At 39.9% G+C, this 20695-nt stretch overlaps 1 pseudogene across 1 annotated transcript in view; it reads right to left on the bottom strand.

The window, feature by feature from the left end:
* The window catches only part of LOC307113426 (large ribosomal subunit protein uL22-like), a 65864-nt pseudogene extending 45561 nt beyond the window's left edge, over positions 1-20303 (bottom strand). The window contains exon 1 of the transcript in view: positions 20120-20303. The product of the transcript in view is annotated as a large ribosomal subunit protein uL22-like (transcript). The remainder of the gene's footprint in view (positions 1-20119) is intronic.
* Between the last annotated feature and the right edge of the window lie 392 nt (positions 20304-20695).

The following is a 20695-nucleotide window of genomic DNA, read 5'->3' as shown; positions in this document are numbered from 1 at the left end:
GAGTTGCAACTCATTTTAATTTTGTTAAAATCCTATCTGGGAATTTCTTGGGCTCTATCATGAATTTTCAGGTATTCTCTGGGCCTCCCTTACTGGCAAAATGGGATTAAACCAGACAGGACAGCAAAAGTCAAAGTCAATTGGGTTTATTCAAAGTGAGGGAATATGAGGAGCTGCCATTGCATATAGACAAGGGAGTCTGATAGAGAGAAGGAAAGTTATGGTGGGAGGTGTGATTTCAGAGAAGTTCATAGAATGTAGTCAGTTGCTAGAGGTTTTTTTGGCAAAGAAGGATGAGAGGCTCCAATTTAATGTATTCCCCTTTATCCATGATCTTCATTGCTGAAGTGATCGCGAACAAATAAGTACTTACTGTAAATAAAGGATAAGAGACCGAGAAATCATTTCTAATGCCATGAGATAACAGTGCTGATGAATCACTTCCCTCCTAAGAACTTGAGATAGTTGAGATTTCAGAAGACTTCAGTTTCATGTAATATGTTAGTTATTTTTACATTATAAAGTCTGATATTTGTGAGTGTTGCCTAGGTTGTAATAACTGAGGTTGAATTATCCCTGAAGGCTTTTTGGCATAATATTATACGTTATTAGTTTAGGCATGGGAAAGGAGAAGCAGTAACTTCTAGCCCTGGCAAAACTTCCACATTTTCCCCTAACCCTTTTAGTAAAAATATCTTTTTTTTGTGGGGCGGGGGGGGGGGGGGGCAGTGAGGGGAGAGGAAGCACTAGACTGAGAATTTAATGCTCTTGGGAAGAAAATCTGAAAAAGGGCTTTCCACTGATAAATGGACCAGTCTTTGACTCTCAGGGTTACAAAATGTTATCAGTAGTATTATATGATGGCCTGACTCAGAGTTATATGATTCACCTATAAAATAACTTGTTTGTTTTTTGGATTAATGACTGGATCAATGAATGTATTCAGATTGGGGTACTAATTCCAATCAAGTCTATTAGATGGAGTCCCTGCCTTTTGCTCTTTGGTTTCTTTCCAGATGAAGCAGGGCAGGGTTCTGTGCACAGTTGGGATGGATATAGTAAGGGCTATTGGTCTATTCATTTCCTCTGAGACTTTGCTGGCAACCTTTGGAAATACCCAATTTTTGTATAGAGTTTAGAGTTTATTGATAAATATTCTCTAAGAATACTCAACTTTGAAGTTTTGAGAAAGGGAAGTAGCAGCATATGGGCATGAGGATGAAAATATTTATTAAAATTAAACATTAAGTGTAAAGTCAAATGCACATTAGTTTTTAAACTTATAAACTGTAAAGTAAAATAAATTAAGTACAGTAGCTTCAAATGGTTACACAAGACAGGCAAGCTTTCTCTCCTAGGACTCATCATATCACATCAATATACATACAGAAATAAAACCAAGATTATCATTATGTATTTTTTCTGCTTCACCATTATCTTTTTTTAAAGCATTAGCCCCTCTCTTGGATTTTGAAATATAGAGGCATTGGTAACAAATTTCAAATAATAAGAAAACCCACACACAGACGTAGGTCTGCAAACATTTTCCACGATTAAAGAGCTCTTGATATTTACCACTGAACCATTTCTTGGACATCTATAAAAGGCTTTCAGGTTAACTATTACAAAACCCAAACATTATAGTCCCGTCCTAGCCATCTTCAAAATCCAGGAAACATCAATATTTGAGCTACAGGCAGTTAAATCTATAAGCAAACCTTTCAAAGGAGCTTAATACAAGCAAGTACAGTTTTCTGATTAATCACATAACATTTTAGAAACTTATTTTGTTGTAAATTTCTATATAAAAATTTTTGCTCTTTGTTAATAGTCTGTGACAGGGTAAGTGTACAGATTTATACCTTACCAAGAAAAGTCCAAGTGAACATATTTTGTTTAAATTAATAAAGAACTAGGAAGAGAATTAGGGGTTGAAGGGTTAGGTAATGAGTAAGAGAAACAGATGCAGATGAATGAAATATGACTTCCTTCATGTGGCATATTTCAGGGAATCTTTAATTTACCTGAATATGGCCATGACTTATGCTTAGAGTATTGTATTAGAATTCCTAGTAGAAAGGGATTTAGATACACACGTAAAGTTAAATATGGTTAGACAGTAAAATATTGATTGCTTACCACAAACAATGCACCAGGGTATCTAACACTTGTTTTCTTTGTGGAACATAATAAGGTAATTTATCCCTAGCTGGGTTTTATTTGTGAAAAATTTGGTTTTTTTGGTGCAGTAGATTTAAATGCATTTTGTGTGTCTCAAACAGCTCTCTGCTTGTGCTATAATCATGTGCAGTTTGTGGCAGCACTTTGGTAATCATCACCTTGGAAATAGGGATGCTTCCTTCTTCTTTTAAATAGTAAAATACAAGGCTCAGCAGTAAAACAGCACTCCAGATATAAAAGCTAATGACTAATAGGAGAGTTCTGACCCTCTGAATTGCGTTTACTGTTCACCAATGATTATGTCATTAGGAATGAATTAGATAGTCAATGAGGTGAATCTTCAAATCAAAGCTGCCACTTTGAAATTTTCAATAATCTGTTCACTTGTAGGAATAGGGTTGTATTTAACAGCCATTACCGTTCTATTGCTGGGGTTATGCGGCCGTGAAAAGCAGTTTTCTTATGGTCTCATTTCTCTCTCTCTTGCTCTCTTTCTTGTAACTGTATTTTTTAAAGCTTGCATTATCTGATTATTTACTCCTGTTATGAACAGCAGACTAGAGCCAAAATAATTTGCTATTTACTCTCCAGAAATCACAGGGGAACAGAGTGGTGAGGCTGAGTAGAGTTAGAGGGCTGTACAAACAGTGGACATTCCAGAAATATTGATGGGTGGGTGATGATTCTTGCTCCTGGCTCATATTATTTTTCTGCATAATGTTTTTAATAATGTAAAGAAACATAATGGCTATCATTTTTTTGTCTACTGAGAAAATTCATAGATGATATATATAGTTTTGTATACTCATTTTTTAAATCCTCACCCAAGGATATATTTATTGATTGAGAGAGAGAAGAAACATTAATTGGTTGCCTCCTGACCGGGGATTGAACCTGCAACCTTTTGGTGTACAGGATGACGATGCTCCAACCAACTGAGCCACCTGGCCAGGGCTGTATACTTTTTTTTTTTTTTACTGCACAAATAATTACTATAGTTTTTTTTTGGTGTGTGTGTGTATACTCAACTATTTGTGTAAAATGGAATAATAGCTACAACAATAGCTGCTGTGTATTTCATGTCTGCTGTGTCCTAGATGCCATGCTAGGAGCAGTATCTGCATTATCCACGTAGTCCCTACTGCACAACAAGAAGATGCAACGTGGGATACAAAGGGAACTGTCTAAGATGCAGAGAGAAGTATAAATTTTCACTGGAGGCAAACTTTCCTCCCCCACTGAGAATTAATGATTTAGAGGACAAACATGCAGTATTCTCTAGGAATGCAGAGGAAAAATATATAATAAAACTGGCTAAAGGAGAAGAGTTGGAGGAAAGAAAGCATATGAGTAATAATTAAAATAACAAGGAACAATGTAAGAAGAAAACTCGCATTAAAAACAAAACAAAAATAAAAACAAAATAACGGGGTCAGTGGATTGGGAGAGTTTGCCATGATTCAGGCAAAATTCCTGAACTGGGAATTATGGAAATAGCAATTATTGATAAACAAGTCTGGTGAATTTTCTGAAGTTCAAGGATGAAGAAAAAAATTCCCTTTTTGGCCCAGGTATTATTTAGAAGTGTGTTGTTTAAATTCTAGTTTTTTGAGATTTTTCCTGTCGCCTTTAACAAAAAGTTTTCCTCAGAAAGTGGTCCACATGAAACCGGGCACCATGGGATTGAATCAGAATTTCCTAAATGCAGAGTACTAAAGTGGATTTCTAAATAGCTACCAAGAGGACAAAGTCAAATATGTTTGGGACATACCAGGTAAAACAAAGTTAAGCAGATTTATTTCCTGCAAATATTAGTTCCTTTAAACTAAGAGGAATGAAGACTTTCTAAGAGGGGAGTCAAGTATGTAATGTTTCCCCAACATTTGGTCATTGAGCCTCCAACCTGTTTTTTTCTCAATGAACCATTTGGGATTTGATTCTGAAGAATAAATACTGGGAACTAAGTTATGGTTGCTGAGGAAAATTTTAAGGATGTTCTCCAGAAAGGTCATGGCCCTCAAGCTTCAGAGCAATGGGTTGTTGATGGTTTCTTTCTCCCAGCTGTAAGTAAATTTATACCAAAGAGAGTTTAAGAATGTCTTTCTCACTGTCCCATGGCTGGGGAGCCTGATAATTTTACCTGCCCAAGAAAATACAGAGTTACAAAAACACTTAGAGAGAAGGAGGGAGGGAGAGGGACACAGAGGGATACAGAAGGAGAAGAGGGAGAGGGAGAAGGAGAGGGGAAGGGAGGGAGAGGAAGAGGGGAAGGGAGGGAGAGGGAGAGGGAGAAAGAGAGGAAGGGAGGAAGAGAGGGAGAACAAGGAGAGAGAAGAAAGAAAGGAGAAAGAAAGAAGAAAAAATGAGAATGAATAGAAGCAGGTGTCTGGTTCATTTGTATGTGTTCAGTGCATATGCCGGGTTGTTTTTTTTTTCCATGTAGTACCTAGAAACCCAGACTGAATAGATTTCTACAGTCTGATTATGAGTCAAAATTCTGGTGGTAAGTCCTCCAACAACCTGACCATTTTAATGGAATTTTGGCTTAAAGGTTTATTTCTGTTCAGTCGTGCTATATGTTTCAAAAGGACTGATACTCTACAGATGTGGAAACGGAGGCCCAGAGACTTAAGGACACACACAGAGGGAATGATGGAGCTAGTACTTGAACTTTTCCTAATGCCCAAGCTTGTCCCCCTTGGTGCCATACTCTTCGGAATGGGTTATAGTTCTTACACAAGGGAGCCATTAAATATTTACCCCAAAATATCAGTGATCAGTAGGAATATGATGAGTAAAATGTTACCAGTAGTCACAAAACAGAAAAAGAATTATATGGATATTTCTTTTTTTTTAAAAAAATATTCTTATTGATTTCAGAGAGGAAGAGAGAGGGAGATAGAAACATCAATGATGAGTGAATCATCTATTTGGCTGCCTCCAACACACCCACACTGGGGATTGAACCCACAACCTGGGCATATGCCAGAATCGAACCATGATCTCCTGGTTCATAGGTCAACACTCAACTGCTGAGCCATGCCAGCCAGGCTGGAGATTTTTTTCCATAGTAAGAATACCATTCTCAGCCAAGATTGAAACTTTTATCCAGTCTATAATCTTTGTAAAAGAAAAAAAAATGAATTATTTTTACAGGTTGTTTTATTGATTCTATATTGCTTTCAAAGTATATGCTCAAATCACTTATTTCCTGAATATGTCTTTTGAGAAAATGACTCGTCAAAACAAAAATCAGATTTTCAGAATTATCTCCCTTGAAACATATTTTTTATCACAATAAGCTACATCCAATTAATGTTCTTTAGAGCAAAAGACATTCAATTAAGTTAACCTTTCTGTATGAAAGAGAGTTCACATTTTTAAAAAATGTCCTATTTTATAGTCCTATTTTCACAGCGAGTCAAGCCCAATTTGGTGGGGGTGAGGTAGGGTGGGGATACCTGGCTTAAAATGGAACTGTGTATGAACCTGCTGTATTCAAGTTTTACTTGATTGCAATAGTTGATTCTATTTCTGATGTTAAGTGGCATTCAAGGTTGAACCAAGTAGACCCCAAATGAACAAAAACCATGCTAGAATGTGTTTCCTCTTAGAATTCATTGATTTTTGAAGTCATTGGAACACTTGTTTGCTTTTTTATGTCTGCCATCTGACATATCCTTTGCTGAGTGTTCGGAAATAGGGTTTGCTCTTTGTTTTGTGTTAGAAGATGGATTCTTTCCCCTTAGCCTGGTTTATCTGCATCTGCAGTAATTAGTTGGGTGGTGAATTAAATAAGTTACACCTGAGTTAGTTGAGAGCTTTAATCTGCCCGCATGAGTAGGAAAATTCTAAGCTTCCACTGAACTGAAAATCCAACTCACTGGCAGGATAGAGGGTGACAATAGTAGCAGCTAATGAGGTTCTGTTGGAAGGGATTGAATAATCACTTAATAATCCATCCATTGGCTGATCCGGCTTTCAGGACAGGGTATTGTCACACATATGGCCTGGCCACCTGGGCCTCTGTGCTCAGTGGTTTGTGTAACCCTTTCAGGAGAGTCCACTCCACAAAGCACCAACAACCACATTTTAACAATAGGGGCAAATGTATGATGGACTTGTGTTTCTTAATCAAATTGAAATTCTGCATTTGGCTAACAGGATCCTGTACTGAGGGGGAAAAAATGGTTGTTTCATCTTCTGTTTGTTTCCAAGAGCCAGCAACAAGCTCTTGGAATCAATATTCACAGTGGGTTTTCAAACACTCGACAAAAAACATCAATAGCATCTGCTCACACCTCTCACCCTACCCCACATATATTTGGGGGATAGCTCTTGCTAGTTGGATGGTTAGATTTTGCACCTCTCTCTACTTAATCTCAGCACTGTGGACTAACTCCAGCATAGTTAGAAAGTTGCTTCAAAACAGTTGCATTTTAGCTTCAGCTTCACTCAAGAGGCCTGGGCCACTTGACCAAGTAGCAGAGCCAAAGACTGTGGACTCCAGTCCTAGCCTCTCTCTGTTTACCCCACAAGGTAGCTTGTTCCAGTTGAGAGAAGCTTTAGATGTTATTTCTAACATTACATTTAAACAAGTGTATACTGTCTACTTTCTGGTCATTGGTTTATCTGGAGAATGTTTACCCCAACACACATAAAAGGTATTTGTGGATGACTGTCTTGCAACGGTTAAGGCCACTGTGTTTCCATGTAAGCACCTCTCCTTGCTGTGATAATGGCATGGTTTTTCAAACCTTGATCCTTTTGGTCAGATTCCTTTAGGAGGTCACTGATTTTTCTCCATGTACCTGTTAAGATATGGTGCTCAAAACTAAACACAGAACTCCAGTTGGGAGTCTGACATAGACTTAATATATCCTTATTCTGCAGAGTTCAGAATGGAATTTTCCACAGAGACATTCATGTTGTCAGTAAATGAGACAGTTTTATCTTTCCTTTTCCAATCTGTATGTCTTTTCTTTCTCTTTCTTTCCATATTACACTGGTTAGGACTTTAGGACAATATTACTTTAGGACAATAGAAGTGGTAAGAATTAACATCTTTGTTTTGTTTCTGGTTGTGTGTGTGGGGGGAGCAGGAAACATTCAGTCTTTCATTATCAAGTATATTAGCTACAGATTTTTGTATATATCCTTTATAATTTTTAGAAATGTCCCTTCCATCCCAGTTGGCTGAGAGATTTTAATAAATCATAAATGGGTGTTATATTTTGCCAAGTATTTTTCTGCATCTATTGATAGGACTACATGGTTTTTGTTTTTTAGACTAATATAGTGAAATATAATGATTTTTAAATATTAAACTAGTCTAGCTTTCCTAGGATAAATCCTCTTGGTTGTTTGTATTATTCATTCGATATATTGCTGGATATGATTTGTTAATGTTTTGTTGAGGATTTTTATGTGTATTTAAAGGATACTGGTCTGTAGTTTCATTTTCTTGTAATGTCTTTGTTTGGTTTTGGTATAAGGGTAATGCTTGTAAAATTAGTTGGGACATCTTCCCTCTATTTCTGTTTTTTTGGAAGAGAATGTGTAGAATTGGTGTCATGTCATCTTTCAATGTTTGCTAGAATATGCCAGTTAAACCATCTGGGACTGGGGATTTCTTTTCCAGAAAGTTTTAAACTACAAATTCAATTTCTTCTTCCTTTTTTTTTAAAAAAATATATTTTATGGATTTCAGAGAGGAAAGGAGAGGGAGAGAGAGATAGAAACATCAATGATGAGAATCATTGATTGGCTGCCTCCTACGTGTCCCCTACTGGGGATCAAGCCCACAACCCAGCCATGTGCCCTTGACTGGAATTGAACCAAGGACCCTTCAGTCTGCAGGCCGACACTCTATCCACTGAGCCAAACCAGCTAGGGCCAAATTCAATTTCTTTAATATTTTTAGGCTTCTTCAGGTTATTTTATTTTGGGTGAGTTTGTAGTTGGTGGTTTACAAGGAATAGGTTAATTTCACCCAAGATTTTGCATTTATATTTATAGTAGTTCCTTCTGATCCTCTTAATATTTTTGAGGTCTATAATGAGATCCTCTATTTTATTTTTGGTACTGATAATTTGTCTCATCTCTCTTTTTTTTCTTCTTAAGATTGTTAAACATTTATTAATTTATTAATCTTTCAAAAAATCTCTTTGCTTTATATATTTCCTCTATTGTCTTTCTGTTTTCAACTTCGTTGATTTATTTAATCTTTTTGTCTGCTCAAATGGGGCTTAGTGTGCACTTCTCTAAGCTTCCACTTCAAGAAACTAGAATGTTTTAAAACATAAGCATTTAATGCTATGAATTTCTCTCTAAGAATTTTGTTTGGTTCAATTATTTTCTAATTTCCCTTGGGAATTTTATTTTTCTTTTACCCATGGATTAGAAATGTGTTGTTTAATTTCCAAGTATATGGAAATTTTCCTGTTATTTTTCTGTTATCGACTTATAGTTTATTTCTGTTATGGTCAGAGAATATACTTTGTATGTTTTAAATTCTTTTAAATGAAAATTTGCTTTTTGACCCAGGATATGGTCTCCAGCTACGAAGGAAAGTCAGCCTTTAATAGCCATGTCCCCTGCCAGAGTCAAATCTGATGGTAGAGAGTGAGAGGGTGGGTCATGTGCATAACGGTCCTTTTTTATGGGTTTGATGGATGTGTGGTATGTTTTGTTTCCAGCAATGAAAGGAAAACCAGACCGAACTATTCTGAGAAACTAAAGATAAAATTTACATTAGCAACCTAAGAAATGTAATGGGCCCAGGAGTTGAGGTGCAAATTGTGAGGTAATTAAATCTACATTTTAGTACATAAGATACAGTTTGCTTGTAGAACTGATTGGATGGGAACACCAGGAGAGAAGGACATCACAGATTCTGGTGTTCTTCCAGGAGGAGGGTGACGGTATCTGTCTTTGTCATTGGTTGAGTTCTCTCTTTTGCAGACCCCAGGCTGGTGCCTGCCACTTGTGGTCTGCTGAACATCGCTTGGATGTGGTTAGCCAGCAACTGCCATATCTGCACGCCTGCATCTGTGGCTCATTGCAAATTAACCCCTGGCCACTGGATGCCACTCTTCTGTCAGAGTTTTGGTTTGTCTACCCCTCTCTGTTAAACTCCTCCCATAGAATGTCTATTTCTGGTTCTGCCCAAGAGTTACAACATGAAGTTTGATGAAATTGTTTAACTGATCATAACGTCCATCTCTCCAGCGAGCTGATCCCCGGGTTAGGCTAACCACAAAAGTTTCAGTTCCAGTTTGCTTGTCTCCAGGTTTAATCTGAGTCATCAAAAGCCTTTTCCACTCCCAGGCTTTCTCCCGTTGTGATGATCTTGCTGAGGCCAGAGCTTGGCATTGTCATGCCTGTCCCTCTCCTTGTCTTTAATCAGGAGACACATGAGCATATTTACATTTTTTTCAACAGTCTCATTTCTCGCTACACCTCTTCCCTGACTCTCTTGGGCTGAGTGAGGTTTCCTTTCCACCAAACTTTCCCAGCATCTTAGATGTATTTCTATTAACCCTTTACAGACATTCTATTTATTTGTTTATCTTGGGAGGCTGGTGGGATGGAGGAACATGTGCAGGCTTTTTTGTTGTTGTTAATCCTCACCCGAGGATATTTTTTCCCATTGATTTTTTTTAGAGAGAGTGGAAGGGAGGGAGGAAGGGGGAAGAGAGAGAAACATCAATGTGAGAGAGACACGTCAATTGGTTGCCTCCTGAATGTGCCCTGACTGGGGCCGGTTATTGAACCTGCAACACAGATATATGCCCTTGACCGGGAATGAAACCCGTGTCTCTTCCGTGTGCAGGCCGACATTCTCACCACTGAGCAACACTGGCCAGGGCACACGTGCAGGTTTTGAAGTCAGACTCTGGTGGATTACATAAATGGCCTCAATTCTTCACCCCTTTGCTATATGACTTGGAAGTTCCTCTCACTAAAAGGTAGAGTATATTCCTCTGCCCTTACCTGGGTTTGTCCATGCAGCTTTCTTTGGCTAATGGAATGTTAGCATGGGGCTGTAACTATGTTTGAAAGGTGCTTGCCATGGTCATGAGAACAACATGCTGGAGATGCCTGATGTCCTCAGAAAGATGAGAGGCAGTTGGAAGCAGAGTTACCCCGAATCTAGCCCAGCCTAGATCCAATGGCCCTCACTGAGAATAAGTGAATGTAGGTTTAATTTACTGATATTAGGGATAGTTTGGGGGGCAGCATTTTTCCGTGGCAATACATAGACTAGAGTTCAAATCTGATCCCTGAAACTCACCAGCTATGATTTTGAGATATACCCATCCTTTTAAAATGGGGTCAGTAGTAGCTAGTCTTTAGGGTCAGTGTCAGGACAAGAAATTATGTATGTTGAGCATGGGCCTTAAAGTCACCTGCTCCATGGTAGGTACTTAGGAAATGTGTGCTGAGTGCATGATTGAAACTTTAAAGAGTGACAGCGGTGAGAAACTTCACATCTGTGATTCAAGGGATTGTTTACAGTGTCGTGACTGTGGAATGGGTCTCTCCTTTTCTAGGGACATTAATCTCTCTAAATTTCTGGAGAACTAGAATATTTCACTCATCCTAGAGTGTGGTTTTAAGAAGTAGTTCTCTATTGTCTCTGGGGCCTTTTTCACCTCAAGATCTGCTGATCCTGGGATTCTTGTTCTCTGAGAGTTCATTTCTTCCCCCATGCCCTGTGTCTGTCTGATCTGCTCCTTGGTGTGTTATCTAAGGCATGACTCCTCCTCGATCACAAAGCCTGTGGTTACTGAGTACCTATTATGTATTATGCACTCTCTGTAGCACTGTATTGTTATTCTTCCATTCAATCCTCACAACCCCATCAAAAGAATTTCCATATTACCAGTGAGGAAATTGAGGTGTGGAGAGGCAAAGTAGGCCCCACAGCTAGTAAATAGTAGAGTTGGTATTCTACCTGACATCTAACTCCTAAACCCTTGCTTTCACTTCTACTTCATACTATATTATAGGTGTTTGTATATGTTTTCATAAACTCCTAAGTGACTTATAGAAATTATCCAGGGAGTTTGAACAGGGACTTACTGTCTGCAGAGGACAGAGGCGACAATATTACCAAAAAGCCCCCACTACAAGTTCATTGGTGGTCTTGTTTGCAACTCAGATGCATGCGACTTTCTTTTTATGTCTGAACGAGATTTGAGAGTCACCCACTAGTTGTTGAGTCTCAATGTCATTTGTCATGAGCCCCAGGAAAGGTGCTAGGTGGCTGCCTGTTTGTTCTCTGAGGTAACTGTGATGGACAGATGCGATTCTATATCTGCTATCATCTCAGGAGGGTTGTGGGTCTTTCCCAATTAAGGTTTATAGCTCACCCTGGTCCCCTGAGATGGAAACAGGGAGTGATGTGCCAAATGATTGCTCTGTGGTTTTTCATCCCACTGATTGATAATGGTCTCTCAGGATAATCTAAACTTTGTCCTTGAGTTTAGGGCTGACTGACCTGCATGTGTCACTGACCCTCATGTGTGGGCAGTTAACTTGGACACTGGAACGCATGGGGTACAACTGCATGCTTGATAATATCTTCAATGTTGGGGTGTGCCTGTGATTTGGTCTTGCTTTCTTTCTCTCAGCATGAAGAGATCCAGGATGCAAAGTTAGACTGCCTTCTTCCTATCCATTGTTTATTGCTTTATTTATGCCACATGGACTGATCAGCAACACCATCAATGAGCCCGATATCACTCAATTCCTGCTGCTTAGAAAGTGGGACTTTTTCTGAGCAAGCCAAGCAAAGTAGAGACAAGACTATTGGTTACTTATCTCAGATAAGTTCCCCCACCTCTTTGCTAACAGAACTCTAATTTTTCCCCCCATCTAATTGTCTTTCAAGTGACCCTATCCCCAGCTAGAGGGTAAATTGTTCTAAGACTAATTATTCTGATTAGTCTAAGCCACATGCAGTCTTCTCATCACCCAAGACAGTTAATGGTGTGGGTTGGGCATATGACCCAGTTCTGGCTTCTGGGATCTGAGAAATCGGCTGGTGCAAAGACATCTGGGAAAATGTTTTCTTGCTCTGAAAAAGGAGTCATAAGTCGGAAATAGCCCGTTTTCTTCTGGCTAGTTGTTCTATCTATAAGTGAAACCTAAATTATGGCCGCCTTCTTGTGACTGAGACGGAAGCTCATTGAGGATAACTCAAACAAGCTGAAGATGGAGAACAGAAAAAAACTGGGCCTCGATGGGGCATCATAATGAGTCAACCCTGGAGCCAGGCTCCTTTAGAACTTGTGTTTTGTGGAATAATGAAATATTCTCATTGCTTAAACCATTTAAAGTTGACTTTTTTGTTACATGCAGTTAAAAGCACCATAATGATTGAAAAAGTTGTTGGTAAGAATATGAAAATTCCGCGTAGATTTTAGGGTGTGCAGTGCTGCCTTAGCTGTTCTATAGCTCCCCTCTCCTTGTTCCACTGCACTTTGACTCCGGGCCATTCAGGGGCCGATTCAGGTCTTGTATGAAGGAACTTGCCTTGCACTCTGGTCAGCACTAGTAGACTCTGCAGTGTAAGCCCTGAGCATGGTGCTTACCCAGGCGATGCAGAGGGGACATCCCAGGGAGGTGCGATAGACAACTTCTAAAGACCCTTTGTCCACTCTGAGCATGTGAGTGGCAGGGCATAAGAAGGGATAACCCAGGGAAGCCAATTTGCTTGATTTCCACTCAGCCACTTACTGGTGATGTGACCTTGGATTCTATTATTTAAGCTTTGGGCCTTGGCTTTCTCATCGGTAAAATGGGAACCGAAACATCCTCCGTGTAAGATGGTTATAAAGATTAGACCTAGTAAATGCCTGGTCTTTGCCTGCCTCTCTAGTCTGCTTCTGTTTCACATGTTCTTTCTATTTCAGCCACTCTGACCCTCTCAGGTCTTCCAGAGTGCTTTTCCTTCTCTCACCGCAGGACTTTTGTGCATGCTATTCTCTCTGTGAGGGATGTTCTGTCCTCACTCTATCACCCTCCACCATTTGGTGAATTCCTACTCATCCTTCCTGCTGTCAGTTCAAGCATCCCTTCCTCTCCTGAAACTCTTATTGAGATCATCTTTCTTTGCTGTTTTCATGGAACCATATTCCCTTCAGAGCATTTGTCACAGGCCTAGTTATTTCCTCATTACTGTGCTTTTGGTTAATGTTGGTCTCCCCCAGTAGCCTGAAGTTCCAAGAAATGAGGGATCATGTCTCATGTTAGTATCTGTTGTATCCCCAGGAGGCTAGATCAGTGCTTTTCCTATACTAATATTCAGTAAAATTTGTTGCATGGATGCATGAATCTGCAACTTTCTGATATTGAGCAGGGGGGCTCAGTAAATTGTAACTGCCATTGTTGTGGTGTCCTCTTATCAGACTTTCCAGCCATTTCATATTTCCTTATGTTCTCTTGAGTGGAATCCAGAGTATTTCATCACCAGGTTGTCCTTTACCTATGATACAAAGGAGCAGATGGTAGAGTATCATCAGAAATCCCAGAGGACTTTGCTTCTCCGAGCCTCAGTTTCTTCATTTACCCAATGAGTTAGATCCTTGCTTTTCTGGCATTCATAACACTCTCAGGGGTAGGGCAGGTCACAGGGGGAATATGGCACATCTTCCTGGTTCGCTGACTTTACTTGAATACTTGGGGAAACAGAAACCTATATGATGAATTAAACCAACATGCTTTCTTAAATCAAATTACAAGACAAAGGGATCTACCCTCACGTTCTTTGGTTCTGCACATTCGTGCGTCCGAATCCCCCAGGCTCTGTGTCTGGGATTTGGTTTCAACTGGTCTGGAATGGAGCATCAATATATGTGCATATTTAAAAGCTCCCCAGAGGATACTATTGTGCAGGCAGCACAAAGACCACTGAGCCTGGCACTTTGGTGGAAAAATGCAACTCTGTGCCCTGGATGAGTTCAAAGGTCCTTTCTAGTTGGGACCTCTTTCCCCCCCCCCACCCCCCCCCCACCCCCCGCAGCTGTTTTCAAATGATCTTGCAATTCAAAAATACGACTTCTAGGTCTTTCAAGAGCTACTTTTGGGTCTTCCCCTTGCGAGAATGTTCACTAGCAACCCAGGCAATAAGCTCATGAGAATGTTCAGGGTGCTTGGAAACCATCTGTGGCCCCTGTTGATAAGCCTGTCCCTGTATTTTCAGAGGAGAAAAATGCATGCATCTGAATTTCCTGATGTAAGGTCTGGCCAGCTCTGCTCAGATTTAGAACCATGAATTCCAAGGTACCTCAGGCCTACACACACAAAAGAGCCTGCTGCAGCCTTCTGGCTCGGTTCCCCTACTGGCTCCCGTGTGGCCAGTGCTGGGATTTAATTGAGCAGGAGTCTGACCCTCTGCCTGGGTCTTTGTTACCACGCAGGTTGCACAGCAAAGGGTGTGAAAGCTGCTCTCAATAATGCATCTCCACACACCGCCTTTCTGAGCAGGCTCTTCCAGGGATCTTAACGCTCAGCATACAGGGAAGCTATGAAAATCAAATGTGTTTTATTTATAAGTCCCTGTGCTCCCCCTCCCAACCTCCCAAAGAAAAAAAAAATTGCAAGCAGCGAATGCAAATAATTTTTCAAATCGATCGTTTTATGAAAATGCCTGTTTTTATTCTATCTTTTTTAAGGACTAGAGAATCACATAAATGACAATTCCAGAGACCATAGATTTATGACTTTTTTACTTTCTAAATATGTTGGCACGGAGTAAAAAAAAAATAAAATTTTGTAATTTCGGGAAGAGAATAATGTACTTTTTTATTAAAATGGAAATGACACACTGCTGCATATCTAAGTTGATTTAGTGTTTTTATTAGTTATATAACTGTTTTAATACCTCACTAACTATTGCATTCTCCCTTAAGGTTTCCATTGTTCACATACCCTAGAAACAAATTGATAATTCTGAAAAAATAAAGTATTTCTTGGTTGTTTGCTAACAGCAGAATAGCAATCAGTCACCACAGGGTTACTACAATGAGCATCATTATATCTGGATCCTTATCAATTTCACTATACGGGTAAGTATTATTGCTGTGTACCGGAACTCCTTTGGTGTTATTGCTTAATTTTAATTGTGATTGTAAAATGTGAACAATGTGGATCTTTAAACCACAATTAAACACCTGCTATACTTGTTGTCTGTTGGCATTTGAAGATATATTGAGTATTTAAAAACTGCTGATTCAGATATTACATTGAGCATAAAAATAGATTTAATTTGAGAACCAATGTTTGCTCCAGGAGGAAGTTCCGGGGAAGTTTTCGCAAGTCAGGTAGGTGAGTCCAAAGTGGAGTGCGATAGGAAAACATAGGCCTGATGGAAACTGTCATTGTCCCGCAGGCTGTTCTCCAGCCGTCTCCTGCCAGGTTTCATGCCAATTTCCCTCAGCCATGGGGAGCTGCCTCTTTGTCCCGCTGACAACTTGTTAATGAAGAACCTCCGTACAGGAAGCACCTGCCCGGTGTTGATGAGATATTAATAGGAGAAATAACCGAGTTAAAGGCGCAGGGGAGGATAGTGGAGAGAAGGGGGAACCATATCTGATTTCAGCCCCAGGTCCCAGCCCAAATCAAATGTGAAAAATAGACGATCCTGGACTTGGGGGCTTAAATTCTACATATGGAGGATGATTTGAAGTTTCCTGAAATCCATATTCAGCGTGAGCGTTGGTCCCCGAGCTGGGTCTGCAGACTGTGAAACGGTGGCTTGCTTTCTTTTCTTTTTTTCCGATAGGTCATCTTCATCCTCAGAATTAACTATTTCCACAGTGTCTGCAGAACACTGTACTCGGTTCTGAGTCTCCAATATCCTTTAAAACAACGTCATTTGCCTTAGCTCAGATATGCTTCAGTTTCTGTGGAAAATAGCACATCTTGCTTTAATTTCCCAGCAGTACTTTTATAAACAGCAAAGAAGGGAGTAGTATGGGTGGGACAATGGGACAATAAAAGAATCTTTCCTTGGAGAAATGGGACCACAGGTTGGATGTGAGGAGCAGGAAAGAATAAAATATACTGGGTTATAGTCATCTAGGCTTAATTTTTTGTCACTTACAAAAAAATGAAATCAAAATAGATTTGCAAATCCCAGCTCTCCATTTCAAGTAAACAAATCTGATGGTGCGCGAGGGAGCTGCTGAGCTGTGTAAGAAGGTTCATGAGAAATGGTTAAACTTTCTGGAAAGACTGTAAAACATGTAGCTAAGAGGCAAATGCATGATGAAACGTGACAGAGGTGACATACACCTGTTTGGGAGTTGAATCTGGAGTACGTTGCGCAGGTAAATTCTATTTGATTGTGGAAATTGGAATGTCAGCCCAGCCGGCATGGTTCAGTGGTTGAGCATCGACCTATGAACCAGGAGGCCACAGTTCTAGTCCCAGTCAGGGCATATGCCCGGGTTGCGGGCTCAATCCCCAGTGTGGGGCGTGCAGGAGGCAGCCAATCGGTGATTCTCTCTCATCATTGATGTTTCTCTCTCTCTCTCCCTCTCCCTTCCTCGCTGAAATCAATAAACATATACTTAAAAAAAGAAAAAGAAATTGGAATGTCATGTTCAGCTATGGTGTCAAACTCTGGGCCCTTTGCTTCTCCCCTGAGCTCTGCCTCAGTGCTGCGACTCACTGATGTGAAACAAAACAGACTTGCAAAGGTCTTAACAAGTAATCCCAGTGTTTAGTGAGAGTCACTGGAGGACCCAGAAGAGGGGATCACACACACAAAAAGTCTAAATCTCTCATTTTACAAGGGCAGACCTTTCTCCCTCCCATGTTTCTGTTGTCACCAGCACAGTGGAAATGACCCCGTGCCCCCCAGATCGATGTCCCTGTGAAATTGTGGATCTGAATTGCTGGTGAGCAGGGAAACCGCCCAGGGAACTTTTGCTTTTCCTTCTTCCAAATCATATAGCTGGAAGCTCCATCTCTGCCTTGGCACACAGGAATGCAGGGGCGGAGGTGGGTGGGGTGGAGAGGAGGGAAGGGGTGGGTGATAAAGAGATTGCAGGTGCATTCTGCTTGAGAATTATAGCTCCAAGCCTAGTCTTTTTGGGACCAGCTTTAAAGTAAGAATTGTTCCTCTTGGGTTTCATTTAAAGGGACCCTTAGATATGATACTTGTGCCCAGTGAAGATCCATAACAGATGCTCAGTAAATCATTCTGAATGACTGAATAGGTAGAGAGCAGGCCTATAGAATGGGTTGTGACAAGAGTTGATGTATGAAGAAGTTCTAATTCACCAGCCAACCTTGTACAATGATGGGGGGAGAATAGTATCTGTGCTTATGAAGGCATATTAATTAAGGTAACATCAGCTACTGTAATAGACAAATCCCCAAATCCCAAAGCCAGTAGCCCATATCCCATTTCACTGTCACTTATTGTCTGGGGTTAATGCTCCTGACCAGGGATAGGATACCCAAGCTCTGATTCAGGGGCTCCCAATACTCAAGTCTGTGGCTCCTTCACTATGAGCCTCCCAAGGTCACTGGAGGAGGGAAAAGAGCACGAAGGACCAGGCATGGGAGGTTTTAAAGGGGCAGGTCAGGAGGTGAGACACACACCTTTCTCTCCAGATTCCAGTCTGTCCTGCTCATGGTAGGAACTTTGAAATGGCCAATGTCTCAGACTCAAAGCAGGAGGTGAAACTGGAGAGTGAGAGTTCTGTTTGGAATGGATGGATGCTTTCGTTTTGGAATTGCCTTGGTCCTCAGCATGTGCCACAATTAAATAAGTTCACACTCTCTATGATCATTATTATGACAATCTAAATTAACTGGGAATACATCCCTAGAGACCCAGGGCTAACCTTTCCTGGATAGTATAGTGATAGATACAGGTCAGTGAAACTCACATGACATACAAGCTGGATTCATATTATAAAACCTATGTGATCTTATGTTCTTATCCCTCCTCGAACAAAAACCAATCATTTGGCTTTTTTTGTGTGTATGTGTGTGGTTTTAATGTGTGACTTTTCTTTCTTGCTTTGGCTACCAGGATGCTTAGGGCTAGGTTTCTGGTCCAGGAACCAACCTTCCTTACTTTATGACTTTTTTTTCACTAAAAAACCCCCCCAAAACCCTTCTTTAGTATCTTGTTTTAAACCACTTGAAATTCTTAAATAAAACCTAGGAAAAAATGTAACAAACAAACATATAGATTCTATCATAATTTCTCTTCTTTGAAATTATTGGACAAATTCTTTCATAGCAGAAAAAACACACACCAGAAACCAGGAGGATCAGTTCTCCAATGCAGCGCTCTTTGAAGACCCATTGCTGAGTGGGACAGTTGGGATTTTACAGACCTCAGTTGTTTTCTGTCTGTCTACCTACCTACCTACCTACCTACCTACCTACCTACCTACCAATTGTTAATCCTCACCCAAGGATATTTTTCCATTGATTTTTAGAGAGTAGAAGGGAGGGGGAGAGACAGAGAGAAACATTGTGAGAGAGACACACCAAATGACTGGAATCGAACCTGGGACCCTTCAGTCTGAGGGCTGAACACTATCCACTGAGCCAAACTGGCTACAGCCTGACCTCAGTTGTTTTAGGTAGAAGAGAGTATCTTCTGGGCTAAATGCCGATTGGAACAAATTTTGTCTTACCCTAAATTGTTTTCTTATAAGCTGAATTCTGCTTGTCCTTAAAGAACAGTTGTCCTGCAGCTCTGAGGCCCAGCCAGCTGAGCTGTACCTTTGTTGTATAAAACTGTGTCATGGCCTGGACCTGTGTGTAAAACTGTTACATAACTTCAAAACTTTTTCCTGATTACGGATAAGTTTTCCTTTGCTCTAATTGCATTCAACTCATTTATCTAAGCATCATTATTGAGTGCACTTCCAGAATGTACTAGGCATCACTGGACAGCAGAAATGTGTAGCTGAGGTAAATGCTGAAGTTTCTGAACCGATCAGGTCTTAGCCCCGAGGAGCTTGTATTCTGCAGGAGACCGACACAAAGTACAATGATGTTTTTCAGTCATGAGCTTGATGGTCCTCCCCTTCAACTCCCCTCCCCTTCATGGTAGAACTTGTGGTTGAAAATATGTGACCTTACGGGAACTAGAGTTGGGGATCAGTTCAGAATCAATGAAAGCTATGGAAAGTTATGGAACCTATAGAAATTAAACTCATTAAATGAAAAAAGATAACACACAGAGTAAAGAGAATATTGTTATAAAAATTCTCTAATGCTTGGAAATAAGGCACGTATTTTCAGTGCTATGTGGGAGCATTAACAAGGCCATCGAAGGATAATTAATTATCATTTGCTTGACTTTGCTCTTTGCTATTACTCAAGGGTTCAAATTCTGTGAAGTTTACATGTTAACTTGTAGATCTTGTATGGCAGAGATGCAAATAACTTCTGTCTGATAGCAAAGATAACCCCAAAGGTTATGGTTTTTATTGTCCCATGGAACGTTAATCTGTTTTATATCTAACCTAGCAATCTAATTCTAGCATTTCTTATTAAATGCCTATAAACACCTCGTTGCTCAAAATGCTCTGAACTAGATTTACCTTCACACTGCCTCCTTCATTAATAAGCTAATAAATCTTTGACAGGTGTTCATTTTATATTTGTATGAGATTCTTGTTTTCAACTATAAAAAATTACACTTTGACATTATAGCATTTTCACATCTTACATTATTATTAGCGCAAAATCCATTTCTATTCACCATCCTTGCTTAATAGAAAATTGTCAGAATCTCTCTTCCCTGCAGTCTCAATGAGACATATAGAAAGTTGTTTGCTTTGTTGTAGGTGTATTGAAGGGCTCAGCCATCCCATGTCTGATCTTCCATCTGAGAGTTCAACACTTCTGTCTTTTTATTGTTTCAACTTTTGATTCCACCATGCAGTCCCACCATGGTACATGGCACAAGGATAGTTGTTGTGGAGGCAATATTGGGCGTCTTCACTTAATCCACTCAGCTCACTATGTGAGAGAAGAATTGTTCTGATGTTCTTCCCAATGTCCTCTTCCATAGTAGCTCCATGCCAAAATCCATAAGGAGAGTTCAGGACACTATCATCGAAGTCTTCTCTCATGCTTGACTTACTTCTGTCTTTCCAATCATAATGATTAATTACTTTAATAAACATTTATTGTGCACCTGACAGGAACTTTCCACAATTATAGAACAACAGCAATGAACATTTGTTAAGTGCCTTCTATGTGCCAGGCACAGTTCTAAGCAGGTTCTATTATTACCTCAGATAAATAAGATTCCTATATATGAAACCATGTGCTTGATATGATTAAGAACTAAAACTGTGTTCACAAGATTTTACTATTCTAGAACATTTTTTGCCCAGAAAGATGAATTTGTGAATACATTTATTATTTCAGGAACTTGTAAAAATTCATTTTTTCCATAATAGTAGACTAGTAACCTAGGTCTCATCAGGGTAATAATAGCCCTTCCTCAGAATAATAGTTG

The sequence above is a fragment of the Cnephaeus nilssonii genome (assembly GCF_951640355.1).
Source record: "Cnephaeus nilssonii genome assembly, chromosome: 17".
In the NCBI taxonomy this organism is placed as follows: Eukaryota; Metazoa; Chordata; class Mammalia; order Chiroptera; family Vespertilionidae; genus Cnephaeus; species Cnephaeus nilssonii.
The sequence above is the reverse complement of the archived record's forward strand: the minus strand, read 5'-3'. Positions and strand labels throughout refer to the sequence as shown.